The 13,489-nt window shown below is 45.4% G+C and overlaps 1 protein-coding gene across 4 annotated transcripts in view; it reads left to right on the top strand.

Moving 5' to 3' along the window:
• Positions 1-13,489, top strand: part of CHD7 (chromodomain helicase DNA binding protein 7) — a 194,147-nt gene that overhangs the window by 78,054 nt on the left and 102,604 nt on the right. The window lies entirely within an intron of this gene.

Here is a 13,489-nt window from a genome sequence, read left to right as displayed (position 1 = left end):
CTTGCGAAACCTTAGTAGGTGATGGTGCATCACCATGAGGGAGGTTTCATTTTTTTCTTCACTTACTGTTAAAAAAAGAAAACAACAACAGAGGGCCTTCTAGGGCCCGGGCCATGGCACTGGGTCCAGGTCCTGGTGGCAAACTTAAAGGAAGTTGGCAAAATGCTAAGCTATCAGCAGCACTTTAAAAAGTTGAAAGTCAACACAGAGGTGCTTGTGGTTCTACTAGCTTGTGCTCTGGTTTGGGTTGAACGATGAGAATGATGATCTGGTAAGACTGGGTGAGATCTCCTTAATTCTTCTTTCAGTGATTGAATTAAAATCAGCACCCAGGCAGTCACTTGAAGGAAACACGTCATGTAGATGCCCATTTGTGAAGAGCATGGCATTCTTGATCTGCTTTATAGTGTTTTTGGTCTGTTCTCCATCACCTTCTGTGTTTAACTCTAGACAATTCCATACCACTGATTGCAGGAGAATTCTTAGGCTTGAATGCTGACCAGGTGGAAGCAAAATCAGTTGTTTTAAGTTGTAAGGAAGAGGTATTAATCTTGAGAGCTGTTTTGTTCTGTTGGTTTGCTTTCGCCATGGGTATCAAGTGCTGGAGAATATTGAAGGCAGTGCAAGTGGTGGTGGTGGAGAAACCTGGTTAGGAGTTCCTTTAATGCTGTTCACTTGTGCTTGCCTCCCTGGCCATGGTCTGGCTGGACAGGTGGGCAGCGTTAGCATAAGAATCCCACTCCCAGGGAAAAGAAAAAAAGAATCCCGTCCTCTCTCCCTGAGATAGGCTATGAAGCCCCTGCCTCTTGCTTACCGTAGAGGGTTAGGAGCATCGCAGGGTGGATCTCCCTGTGATTGATTGTGTGTGTGTATGTGAGAAGTCACTTCAGTTGTGTCCGACTTTGCAACCCCATGGACTGTGGCCTGCCAGTCTCCTCTGTCTATGGGATTTGCCAGGCAAGAATACTGGAGTGGGTTGTCATGCTCTTCTCCAGGGGATCTTCCCTGCTAGTGAATAGGCAGTGACTTTTCAGATCATCCTTTCCCCAGATGTTAATGAAATGATATTTCTGGATGTAGTTTTTAATGAAGGGACGGTATGTAGACTTAAAGTTCTTATTGAAAATAGGAATACTTGAAATTAAACTTCAATTTTTAGGTCAGGCTCCTAGATGGACTTGTACAATGTGAACATTCTCTTTAACTAAGAAAAAAATTATATAAAATTGCGAGATTATTCAGATGTGCACTTCCCTGGTAGTTCAGATGGTAAAGAATCTGCCTGCAATGTGGGAGACCTGGGGTCGATCCCTGCGTCGGGAAGATCCCCTGGAGGAGGGCATAGCAACTTATTCCACTATTCTTGTCTGGAGAATCCCCATGGACAGAGGAACCTGGCAGGCTACAGTCCACAGGGTCGCAAAGTCAGACATGACTGAGCGACTAAGCACATGATGTATTTGTTTTCACTGTTAATGTGAAAAACACCTCAAGGGACTTCCTTGGCAGGCCAGTGGTTGAGACTTCACTTTCCAGTGCAGAGGGCGCAGGTTCAATCCCCAGTGGGGGCACTAATATCCCACATGCCTTGTGGCCAAAAAAAAAAAAAAAACCCAAAACATAAAATAGAAGTAATATTGTAACACTTAAAAAGTGGTCCACATCAAAAAATCTTAAAAAAACAAAAAAAAAGAAAAAAAAAAACTCCTCAAAATGTCAGTGTGAAGAAGTGGCCAAACTTGAATTGCACCGTAGAAGTGGCTAGAAATGGACGGTGGGAACTTATGGAGAATTTACTTTCATCCTGGCGTTTTGCCATTACCGTGCCCCTCTATAGTTCCAAGCTGTAAACCTCCGGATGACCTTGGTGTGACCATGGGCAGCAGGGGCACTGGGACAGTTAGCACTGGGATGTGCCAATGCTACTTTAAATCAACCCCTTACTGAGCTCACTCTGTTTCTGGCTGTCCTCACGCTGCAAGGACATTTTCACGAAGGAGAACCCACGAGACGCATGGAGGCGTGCCAGGGATTAAAGGAGATAAGCGAGAGTTCTTTAGGGAAAAAGTTTGGTGACTTGGTGAAAACTTCGGTAGCGTTCTATTTTTATCAGCTATTCTTCCAAATGTCTGAGATCCTTTTCACTTTAACCGTATTACCTCAGACTCTGGGGGTGCTCACAGGGCACCCTCAGCCCCCATGCTGGGGTCAGAGGCCACAGTGGTTGGTGTGCTCAGTGACTTAGACTCAGTCTCTGACTCAGCCCTGCATCTGTCTGCCTTTGAAATGATGGTAGAAGACTTAGCCTAAGGAAGGAAACATCCCAGGATCTGATTTTGGAAAAGGCCTGTTCTTAGTAGAGCTGAGCATAAAGCTCACATCTTTAGTTTTTGCAAGCCAGTTGAAAACCAGTATTTTCTTATAAATAGCGTGCTTCCCTGGTGGCTCAGACGGTAAAGAATCTGCCTGCAATTCGGGAGACCCCAGTTCAATCCCTGGATTGGGGAGGTCCCCTGGAGAAGGAAATGGCAACCCACTCCAGTATTCTTGCCTGGAGAATCCCATGGACAGAGAAGCCTGGTGGGCTGCAGTGCATGGGGTCGCAAAGAGTCAGATATGACTGAATGACTGATAACTTCTTATAAATAAGGTCTCTAAGCTAGGGTGTCATTGGTGAAGGAAAAAAACCCAAAAAACCCAGTAAGAAACTAGTCATTTATAGAGCAAAAATGAGCCCAATGTGACAAGCTCAGTTTTAGTATTTCCCTTGTTGCAGACTTGAGTGGTCATCCTTTCCATGCTGTGCCGCGTTAGATGCTAGAATAATAATTCATATTAAACATAAATATAGTTCCATGAGTAAGTTAATGGGAAGAGGTGTAGCTTACTTGTTTCATCTAGAGTTTACCTCCTCATTGTTTAGACGCTTCATACCTGCTCTTGGGTCTCATGGCCCCACCAGGCTCCCTGGTTGGGGGAGGGTGCTGGGGTAGCAGAGGTGGTGGTGGGGGCTTGGGAGGGGGGAAGGTGGCATACAGGGACGAGGAACTCTGAAGACCATGGGCTTCAGGACACAGGAGCTGCATTTGAATCTCGCTTCTCCAGTGTTTTGCTTAGTAAAAATTTTGACTTAGCCAAAAATTGGACATGTCCTTAAACATTAGTTTCCTGAGGATAATATTTGTACCAATTGCACAAGATTATTGTGAGAATTAAAGAAGATGATGGCTGTAAACTGTTTAGCACAGTACACAGCATGCAGTTTAGTCCCCAAGGAGTGTTAACTATTTTATTATAACTTTTGTAAATGTAGTCATTGAAATGAGCTCTCGGAATTTTCCTCCCCATTTTCTACTCTTTCATCTTGAAGTAGAAAACAATTCCCTTATTTTGTAAAATAGAACATTATGTTTCAGTGTCTTAACACCCAAGATATCAGATTCTCCATAAAGCAAATGCAAATTGATAATATTTTTAAGGGGAGGGGCAAAAATTGCTACCACACTATGGTATTTCTTTTTAACTGAATCTCGGAGAAATGGGGTTGTTGTTGCTGTTTAGTCGCTAAGTCATGCCCGACTCTTGCGACCCTATGGACTCTATATAGCCCACCAGGCTCCTCTGTCCATGGGATTTCCCAGGCAAGAGTACTGGAGTGGGTTGCCATTTCCTTTTCCAGGGGATCTTCCTGACCCAGGGATCAAGCCCTCATCTCCTGCGTTGGCAGGCAGAGTCTTTACCACTGAGCCTCCTGGGAAAGCCCAGGAAATTGGATACTGTAGATAAAAGACTGACTGCTTTCTCAGTGTTGAATTTCTTCTCAGTTGTAACCAAGGCGAAAGCCATCACTTGGCGATCAGCACCTTGAGGCTCCTGGGGTGAAGCCAGTATCCTGTTTTGTGTTGCGAGGGAAGTTGACTAGTGTTCCCTCCAGCATCCAAGCAGTTAACCCTGAACTCTGTTTACACCTATATATAGTAAGTCTTGACCTGGTTAAATACAAATGTAAACTTACAACTGTTAACCACACTTGAAGTGATCCTCTTCACCCAGTCACCATGGCCCACACCTTGCCGTGTCTCCACCTTAGGCTCTGACCCACCTTGAGCTGCAGTGTTGAGTTTATACGGTGAGTGTGGACCAGTCGCCGAGGAGGAGCACCGCCTGAAGCTCTGAACGTGACTTCATGTTTTACAGTGAAACGGTCACAAAATAGTTTGTTGTAGTTTGACTTAGAAGCTGGATTTTAAAAGCCTTGCCTAAGAAGGTGATTCACATTTTCGAGTATGTGAGGTCTGCAACTTTGGCGACGGTTTTTATGCAACTTGTAACACTGCAGCCATTTTTTGAAGTTTGCTACTTTGAGCTGTGAAACTTTAGAGCCCTGAAGAGGCTGGAGCCCCAGTCTTGTTCTTCAGGAAAGATCACAGCTGCATCTTAGCTCCCATTGGGAGATAAGGAAGAAGCCCTTGGCTTATCATCTTCAAGCTTTATGCACTGCAGTTTATTACATTTTATAAAAGTATTGGTTGAAAAATGAGATAGGAAAAAAGTAAAGGTAAAACTTCTTGGTTATTATCTAATGTCCAGATACAATGTGTTTCTCCAGTATCATGTGCAGGGTGTGTATACTACTTTTTTGAACCATATTCTACAACCTGTGTGTAAAGTGACATGCTCCCTTCACATTTGTTTGTTGTTGTTTAGTTGCTAAGTTGTGTCCGACTTTTGCCACCCCATGGACTATAGCCGGCCAGGCTTCTCTGGCCATGGGATTTCCCAGGCAAAAATACTGGAGTGAGTTGCCATTTGCTACTCCAGGCGATCTTCCTGACCCAGGGATCGAACCTGGTTCTCTTGAGTCTCCTGAATTGGCAGACAGATTCTTTACCACTGAGCCACCTGGGAAGCCCTCCCTTCACATTGTGGAAATATTTACTGTAGAGTGGCTTCAATCCAGGCATGTCCTATTCTTTCATTTAATTCATTGTTTAAGGGGGGAAAATGTCTCAAGTATATTTAGCTATGTACCGAAGTTTGTCAGAAAGTAGTATTTTCCAAATTATTTTTGAAAGAAAGTTTGCCATGTTTTTGGATGTCTCACAGTAACCTGTTGGTAGATAATGTCTAGCCTAGTGCTGTCTGTGGACTTGCTTTGATGCTGAGAATTGTCGCTCTCTGTTCTGTCTGGTACAGAAGCCACCAGCCATGAGGGGCCCCTGAGCATCTGAAAAGAGGCGAGTGAGAGTCAGGCATGGAAATTTTAATTTAATTTTATTTAATTTAAATCTAAATAGCCATATGTGGCTAGTGACAGGCATGTTGGACAGCTCACTGTGTATAACCAAACAAGACAAATTATTTAAATCACAGGAAAATAAGATGCAGCACGTAGACCTAGAAAGGGCAGTGTTTTGTTGGGTGCATAGCTGGTGTCAACTTTGAATTTCTGCTGTTGTTCTCTCACCTCTCACCACATGGGCCTGGCTAGATGGTGAGATGATATGGTGAGAGAGAGCCACACACGCACGGCCATGCTGACGAGGTTCACCTCGTGATCCTTGGAGTAAATCTTTGGAGTAAATCTTCGCTGCGTACCTGCCAATTGTCACTTAACACGGTGTGTTCTCTTTAGTAATGTGAGGAGAGCATCTTGTTTTAAAGTATAAGTGATCTTTTAGAAAGCTTTTGTTTAAATTTTCTTCCCAAAGACATTCCAGTTGAAAGCACTTTGTATAAAATGTGTGCTGTTACTTGTTCTGTTAGTTGAAAAACTGTTCTTACAGTTGGTAAAGTTGGTTTTTTTCCTTGAAAAAGATTTTTTAGAATTTTATGTTAAATTTGATATTAAACTGTAAAATTTCAGTCTCCTCATTCCTGGAAGAAGAAATTTCAAAATGCTTTCTCCAGTGCTGTGGCTGCTGGCTGTGTCCTGACCATCAGCCCTGCAGGCTGTATGTACTCATGTCTCGGGGTGGGCGTGTGTACCCGTGTGGATCTCTTGATCGAAGACCCTAGGCCTTCATTTGGCACTGAAGACAAACAGAGAAAATTGAGTTGTTTTAAGATGTTACTTTAGGGTGAATTAGTTCTATTCTAAGATTAATATTGTTGTTCTCAATTTTTCTAAAGTATGGTTAGTGGCAGAGGGTAAATGGAATCAATAGAAATCTAGGCTATAGTCCTTAGTATTTCTCCAAAAAGGATTTGAGACATTTTGACAAAATGTGTGTGTGTGTGTGTGTGTGTGTGTGTGTGTGTGTGTGTGTGAGAGAGAGAAATAGAAACAGGAAATTGGGTTCTGAAATGGAGACCAAGGAAGCATGCTAATTACAGCCTCAGCTGCTGGGCTGGGCATCCTGGTGAGTGGACAGAGGGAAGCCGGAGAGGTGATCACTCTCGTCATCAGAAAGAAGGAAATTTTTTTCCTCCTCAGAGAATTTTTTTGTGTGTGTGGCATGAAATCCTGAGAGAAACTTTTTGCTTGGTGTATTTTATACGTAGGAGGTGTTGACAGGCATCACAAATACTTTTCTTGACAAGAGTAGTCTTATAACAAGTGTGGAAATAGTTTTGGTTTTTCTGGTTTTTTTTCATCTTCTGGTTCCTCCCTTGACCCTGGATGGTTCTGCCCGAGGGGTGGCACTCAGGACCATAGGGCGCAGGCTGTCCTGTGGGGGCTGGGTTGCTGTGGCCCAGGGGACACTCCCAGAGGCGTACACAGACCAAGGATGCCTGAGGTGATGGGTTGCACATCTGAGGTATCTCCACATTTCGAGACTTCTGGTCTGTTAATTAGCTCATGGATAGGCTTTTGACAGATTATTTGACAGAAGACTGTAAGTTTTTTAGGTAATCAAGAATCTAAATTATTGTCAATATCTTCAATGCCGCTGAATTATTTATTTTATATTTATTTGTTTTTTGTCTGTGCTGGGTCTTTGTTGCTGTGATCGGGCTTTCTCTAGTTGTGGCGAGCAGGGGCTGTTCTCTAGTTGCAGTGCACGGGCTTCTCATTGCAGTGGCTTCTTTTGTTGAGAAGCAGAGGCTCTAGGTGCACAGGCTCAATAGTTGTGGCTCATGGCTCGGCAGTTGTAGTTCCTGGGTTCCAGAGCACAGGCTCAGCAGTTGTGGCTCACGGCCTTAGTTGCCACATGGCATATGGGATCCTCCCGGACCAGGGAGCAAACCTGTGTCTTCTGCATTGGCAGGCAGGTTCTTAGCCACTGGACTGAAAGGGAAGTCCCTGAATTATTCATTTTTAAATAGTGAATTTTATAACCATGAGTCTCAACTCAGTTTTTAAAAAAAGAGTCCAAAGCGCTAATTTGTATCTTAATGGTGGAAAGCCAGAGCCCTATTCTTTAGAAACCAGATAAGAGGGTTATCAGGTGAACATTATGTCTTGAAAGTTGGGTTCCTAGTAGGCATTGCCACCTGGATGGAAATCTCTCACCTGCTGCTGACATTTGGGAGCATAAAAATGGTTGTGGGAAAATCCAGAGTTTCCTCTAGAAACAACAAAGTCAATTTTTTGTTAAGCAGTGGATCAAGACTCCAGAGCAGCTTTGCCCAGTGGAATTTTCTGGCAGATCAAAGTGTTTTACACATTGTCCATTATGGTAGTCTGTAGACATGTTGGTTACAGACACTTGAACCGTGGCCGCTGTGACTGAACAGTTAAATTTTATCTAACTTTAAGTAATTTAAATGCCACATTTGGCCGGTGACTACTGCATCCAACAGAGCAATTGTAGAGTCGTAATTGATAAGGCAGAAGTATTCAGAGTGTTTTGTTCCCTACAAGAATTTTGAATCAAAAAAATGAAAAATTCTAGTTTTTTTTTCAAATAAATGCATTAAAAGTTCAAATAAATGCATTAAAAAGTGTTCTCCTGCATGACTGTCACCACTAAACAGGCATTTACCCCAGCACTGCCCACTTTGATATTTGTGCTCTTTGCTGCCAAGACTCTCCTGCCCTGGAGAGCAGAACACCCCAGTAAAGTAAAGGGAGCAAGTCTTGTACACGCCTGGTGCAAGCCAGTATAGCCTGTGCAGAGGCCCTGGGGCAGGAGTGTGCTTAGAACGCTTGAGGGCGGCAAAGAAGCCAGTGTGTTTGGAGTGGAGGGAGGGAGGGAGTGATAGGAACTTTGGTTAGAAGAGTAAATAAAGCAGGGGTTGGGGTGGTTTTAGGGGTTGGAGTGGTTTTAGATCAAGCAGCGTGTTTTGAGCTATGGTGAGGGGTTCTGAGTTTTACCATGAGTGAGATGGCAAGCTGTCGAAGGGTTTTGAGCTTGAGAGTGGCACAAGGTGTTGTGTATGTCCACAGGCTCACTCCGTGCGTCTCTGAGAAATAAGTAGAAGGGCAAATGCGGTCGCACAAAGAAGCTTTCGAGCAGGCAAGATGCAGTGGTGGCCTGAACTAGGGGGTGGGCGGTAGGCAGTGACAGTTGATGCCAGTGAATTGGAAATGGGGTTTGAGAGAATGAGAGCCATCATGGTTCTCTGACTGGAGCAGTTGGGGGATCTGAAGATGCAGGTTAGTGCAAGAAACTCATGTTAGTGTGGAGGTGCTCCTAGACTCCAGTTCAGATAGCTACTTGGATACAGGAATTTGGGGATGAGTTTAACAGTTATAGTTGTATAGATGTTGTTGTTGTTTAGTCGCTAAGTTGTGTCTGACTCTCTAGCGACCCCATGGACTGTGTAGCCCACCAGGCTCCTTGGTCCATGGAATTCACCTGGCAAGTATGCTAGAGTGGGTTGCCATTTCCTTCTTCAGGGGATCTTCCTGACCCAGGGATCGAACCTGCGTCTCCTACGTTGGCAGATGGGTTCTTTACCACTGCGCCACTTGAGAAGCCCTGTGTAGATAATATTCTGCCATAGGCCTTGACAAGGTCATTTAAAGCAGATGGTTAGAAGAGGAAGGTGAGGCCAGGCCCCCTGTACAGCCCATCGTTAGTACTCTAGGCTAGAGGATGCCAAGACATGCAGTGAGGAGAGACCACCACCAGGCGTTCGTCCTGGATCCCAGGTGAGGAGAGAGTTGCCAGCATGGAACCCGTGATGGTGTCACAGGCTCTTACTATGAGGTGTCCCATAAGACGAGGACTGAGTCCTACCAGCTTCAGTCTCAAAGGTTAACTCTTCTCATACCCTTATATAATTCTCACCTACGTAACTCCTATTGTTAAGTTGTGAAATTTTAGCAGACTTCTGAATATGACGTTGCAGTGCACCCAGAGATGGTTGTAACAACACTTAGCAGCTACCGTGTACCAGGCTGTGTTGTTGGCTCCTGAGGTCGAAGGTAGATAAGAGAAGCCCCCGTAAACTTCCCAGACTTGCAATCTTAGGAGAGAAGGTACCTGAACATCTTAGTGCCGCGCTTGGCCTGATAACTGTGCGGGGCTGGATTGAGTGCGGTGGAGGAGCTAGTGACAGATCAGTGAGGTGGTGCTGAGACCGGAATCACTTGGCATATAGTCTCTACTCTCCTTCTGGCGAGTGCCATCTTCACACTGTAAAAAGTATCCAGTGTTGAAGTTTACGAAGACATTTATGAGAGGATGTGTGCTGGAAAAACAAAATCATTGTTCTTCCCAGGTAACCAGTGGAAATCTTTGCTTATTGCTCATCCCACTTTCCTGCCGTCTGCTGTCACCAAAAGGAAAAAGAAAAAAGAGAACCTAAAAGTGGAGGGGAGTCCTTTGATGTTGCTTGAATTGACAAGATAAGCATTTCTTGTAAATCTCACATTTCGTCTTTACAATGGTTGTGAACTTTGCAGTCTGCTCAAGTATGTCATGTCTGCTTGGCTGTTTGATCATTTAACTCCCCCTTGGCCACAACCCCTTAAGCAACGATTCTGATTCTTAAGGAAGGTGTGCTTTTGGGGTTACTTTGGATCCCTGTTGGCTACTTGCCATGTACGCTTAGGTAAACTCGCAGGCTGGTGGTTTTGTAACATTTCTACTCTGTAACTGTGTCATCAGAAGTTTCCTTAACGTCTAGATAGGTGTACCTGTCCATTGGATGAAGATAGTACAATATTGAGAAGCCCTTCGGCAGGGTCTCGGGAGTTCTTCCCAGGGGGACCGGGTTTCTTGTCGGTCAGGACAGTAGGTCCAGGCTGACTCATCAGACAAGGAGTGAGCACTACAGACCCCCTGCTCTTGTGTACAGGGGCCATGCAAGGGGCCAGGCTTCTGAGTCATCCTGTCTCATGTCTTCAGGGATCCCGTGCAGGTCCTGTAGAAAAGTTCCTTCTGCAGCTGCAAGTGAGCACAGCCCCATCTTCCTCTGCCTTCTCTCCTTCTCTCCTCCCCAGACAAGGTGAATTGATTCTAGCTCTTCCAGACCCTCTCACCCCGGACTTCTGTCCAGAACATTCGCCTGTAGTTTAGAAATCACTTGTTCTGTAATGTCTTTTCTCTCTACTTTGCAATCACTCATCTTGGAAGGCAGCAGGCGCAGCGTGGAAGAGCATGGCCTTGGAGTGCTGGTTTCATCACTGTGGAATCAGCTGTGTGACTGTGGGTGAACCGCATAGCTTCTCTGGGCCTCAGTTTTCTCATCTGTACAGTAGGAATTGTATCTGTTTAATGCTGTTGTTGGGGCTTCTCCAGTGGCTCAGCAGTAAAGAATCTGCCTGCAATGCAGGAGACACCGGTTTGCTCCCCGGGTTGGGAAGATCCCCTGGAGAAGGAAATGCCAACCTACTCCAGTATTCTCGCCTGGGAAATCCTATGGACAGAATAGGCTGGCGGGCTACAGTCTGTGGAGTCACAAACAAGTTGGACACAACTTAGTGACTTAACATTAACAAATACTGTTATTAGGGGGACTAACTGAGATCATATACGTGGTGTGCTTAGAACTGTGCCTTTTGCATGATATGTTGTTTGTAAATTACTACTGCCGTTAATGCCTCATTATTATATTATTACTACTTCCGTGACTGTATTGTTGCTAAAATACTCTGTATCCCACTCTGTGTTCTTGGTGGTGTAAGGTGAGGGTTCCTGTCCTTCACCTTCTGTGCCGTATCCCCAGGGCAGGGCACCTTCGTTCTGCAGGTGCCCATGCAGTGCTCCGTACCCGAGGCAGAGCCTGGGAGAGAGTGGCACTCTGGGGCCGTGGGGGGCATGGGGAGAATGGTATTGGAGGGCATCCTGTGAGAGGAGGTGCCTTCTGGGCTGAGTTGTCCCTGCTGGGTGGAGGGTAGCCAGATCCGAGGGTCACAGAGCACTCACCTGAGGACTCCGGGGAGGGCTAGCAGGCGAGGAAGAGCAGCTGCCCTGGGGGGTGGAGTGGGGAAATAGGGGAAGCAGCAGAGAAACTGAGGACTTCCCTGGGCAGTGCTGCCCAGGGGGGAACTGGATGTGAGCCCCAGGTGTTGAGTAAAATTGCCTCGTCATCACATTGAAACAAAGAAACAAGGAAGTTCATTTTCGTATATTTAATGTGTATGCATGTTTAAGTCACTTCACTTGTGTCTGATTCTTTTCGACCCCATGGGCTGTAGTCCTCCAGGCCCCTCTATCCATGGAATTCTCCAGGAAAGAATACTGGAGTGAGTTGCCATGCCTTCTTCCAGGGGACCTTCCTGACCCAGGGATCAAACCTGTGTATGTTATGTCTCCTGCATTGGCGACTTGTTCTTTACCATTAGTGCCACTGGGGAAGCCCATATTTAATGTAAGATACCCCAAATATGGTTTCAGCATATAATAATTGAATATCCTTTCAACAAATAATATTTAATACAAAAATATTAACAGGATCATCCACATATTTTCCTCCTAAGCCTTTGAGCTCTGGTGTGATTTACACGTGGAGCCCCTCTCAGGTCAAACCTGCCACGTTTCCAGTGCTCTGAGGCCATGTGCATCTGGTGGCCATTGCCTCAGACACCCCAGGCCTCAGGAAAAGGTGGGTGGGAGGTAGTCCTGGAAGCAGGACCGTGGCAGTGTGTGTGGTGGGGTCAGGGAGGGAGAATTGGGCTTCCGCATTGCTCACTTGCTTAACCAGGTAAGTGGTGGCCTCACAGGTTGGTGGAAAAAGTCAGCAGATAGAGCACAGGGTTTTCGGGTGTGTCTTGCTTCAGCAGTGGAGGAGCAGGAGGTGAAATGGTGGGTGAAGTTCTGGAGTTTGTGGCCAGTTGGGTCATCGGGCTTCGTGGTGACCCAGCCTGGTCTAGAGCTTCATGACCTTGTGGTTGGGGACTAGACCAGAGCTCCTTAAACCCGTTACAGACCCTGGGCCCTTCATCCCTCTAGCCAACTCAGGCACCTCCTTCAGCCTCCTGGCTTCTCCTCCTGGGCTTCAGCAGAAGGTACATGATCGTCTCCTCACCCCCTCGGGAGATGGACTGTGGTCAGAGCAAAAAAGAGAAGCACGCGTGTGTCAAAATTTGCAACCATGCCTTAACCTTCTACCTAAAGCAACTGAAATATTTCACAGCTCAGAGTCATTAGAATTTTAAAGTTTATTTTAAACATGTACATAGAGGAAAATGATAGGCTGTCTTAGATTAAAATATACGATCAATGTAGTTCAGCACTTACTAACGTTATTTTTGGAGGCCAGATTCTGAGAACGCTTTCTAGGTCTCTTCCCCAGGAGTGCTTTTGTTGGAAATGAGCTGAGGGATGGTGATCCATTCATAGCAGAAGGACAGCATTTGGGGCCTGTCGAGACTTCTTTAAAGATAAAGATATTATTTAAAGATAGGGTGAGAACCTCATACATCTGTCCACCCATCCATCCACTCTCCATTTATTCATCAGGCAGCATTTTGGAGCATTTGTAACGTGCCAGTCACTCCATGAGGTCATGGAGATATAAAAAGAAGCTATTCTCTCCTTAAAAGAAGTCTAGTTAAACAGTGATGTCCCTGCAATAAGAGAGAAGTGCAGACTTGCATGGGAGCAGATATGCAACTTAATTGTTTGCAGGGTCAGGAAGAAACGGGGTACTTGAGTCAGGGAAAGAGGAGAAATGAAGGAGAAATTTGTGCAGACAGCAGGCAGAATGTGTGGCTTTCAAAGGCCAGCAATGTTTCAACATTGCCTCGGACCAGTCAGAAGAATGTGCACTTACTTACTTATGCATTTATTAGTCCACAGTGTCCTAGGATACCCATGTGGGCACCTTGGCGGTACAGCAATCTCCAGGAGCTCCCAGAGAGCATGTATGTAATCAAGACAGAGACTGGAGGTGTGACGTCTGTGTTAACATTTGGGAAAGGTTTCATAATCAGTAAATACTAGGCCTATGGTATGTGTCAGTTCTTGCTTTAGGTGTTGGAGAGAGGGACAGACAGGCACGTATTCTTGTATATATGCCTCTGTATACAGTTGTCCCTTGAACAACTCAGTGGTTGGGGCACCGACCTTGCACACACTTGAGAATCTGAGTATAACTTATCATTTGTCCTCCCTGTGTCCATGGGTCCTCTGTATCCATGGTTCTGTACCTG

The sequence above is a fragment of the Giraffa tippelskirchi genome, chromosome 6, assembly GCF_054371585.1.
Source record: "Giraffa tippelskirchi isolate mGirTip1 chromosome 6, T2T-mGirTip1v1.2.pri, whole genome shotgun sequence".
Classification (NCBI taxonomy): Eukaryota; Metazoa; Chordata; class Mammalia; order Artiodactyla; family Giraffidae; genus Giraffa; species Giraffa tippelskirchi.
Note: the sequence above shows the minus strand (reverse complement) of the source record. Positions and strands in the feature narration are given on the sequence as shown.